Source organism: Anopheles coluzzii (genome assembly GCF_943734685.1).
Source record: "Anopheles coluzzii chromosome X unlocalized genomic scaffold, AcolN3 X_unloc_7, whole genome shotgun sequence".
Taxonomy (NCBI): domain Eukaryota; kingdom Metazoa; phylum Arthropoda; class Insecta; order Diptera; family Culicidae; genus Anopheles; species Anopheles coluzzii.
The window spans coordinates 72,501-73,522 of NW_026054502.1; positions in this window are offsets into that span (position 1 = coordinate 72,501).

Genomic DNA, 1,022 nt, shown 5'->3' on the forward strand with positions numbered 1-1,022 from the left:
AATAAGGCGGAGTGTTTTTACGCTGCAGAGCTTGGCCGATCGCTGTCCAGTTTGCCGAGTTAAAGGCATTCCGGACGTCCACCGTTACCACCGCACAGAGACGATCTCCCTTTCGCTTCTTGTCTAGAGCGACTTTCCCGTTGTTCATCACCCGAGTGATGGCATCAACGGTTGAACGCCCTTTACGAAAACCGTATTGGGCGTCCGAAAGTCCCCCGGTCGACTCCAGATGGGTTGTCAGCCTCCGCTGAATTAACCGCTCTAAAATTTTCCCCAGCACACTCAGCAAACAAATTGGCCGGTACGACGAGGGCTCCCCAGGTGGTTTCCCCGACTTGGTAAGCAGCACCAGTTGTTGCCGCTTCCATGCATCGGGAAAAGTGCCTGCCTCCAGTAGCTGCTTGTAGCTTTTGGCAAAAACTTCCGGAAAAGCCAGAATTGCCGCAGCTGCAGCCATATTTGGAACATTGTCGTCCCCCGGAGCTTTCTTGGGGTTGAGTGAGCGGGCAATTTCCTTCAACTCTTCCGCCAACTCCTCCTCCGAGACCGGATCCTGTGGATCCTCACCTACTTCCGTCTCGGGCCACTCCATCGGGGGACGATCGGGAAAGAGCTCATTCACGATGAACTGGAGCTTGTTGGCATCCCGTTCCATCGGAACCCGAGCTCCTTCCCACTGCTGCTTGCGGATTTGGTACGCAGGGCCAAAGCCGTGCGGTTCCAATTGTTCCGGCAGATCCTGCTTGTGTTGGTCCTTGCTGAGTTTGATGGCCCGTTTCAGGGCAGCGCGTGCGTCCGACTTCATTTGACGCCTTTCCTCGCGCTGCTCCTCGGTCCGGGCCCGGTTGAACCGCCGTTTCATTCCATGAAAATGGCTGCGCAACCGATCAATCTCGGGCGTCCACCAATAAACTGGCCGCCGGCCCTGTCGCCTTGGGGGTTGCCTAGGCATGGTGCCATCACAGGCCACCGTGATGGCCTGGGTAAGCTCCTCTGGCGTAGCAACATGCCCAAAAATGTCC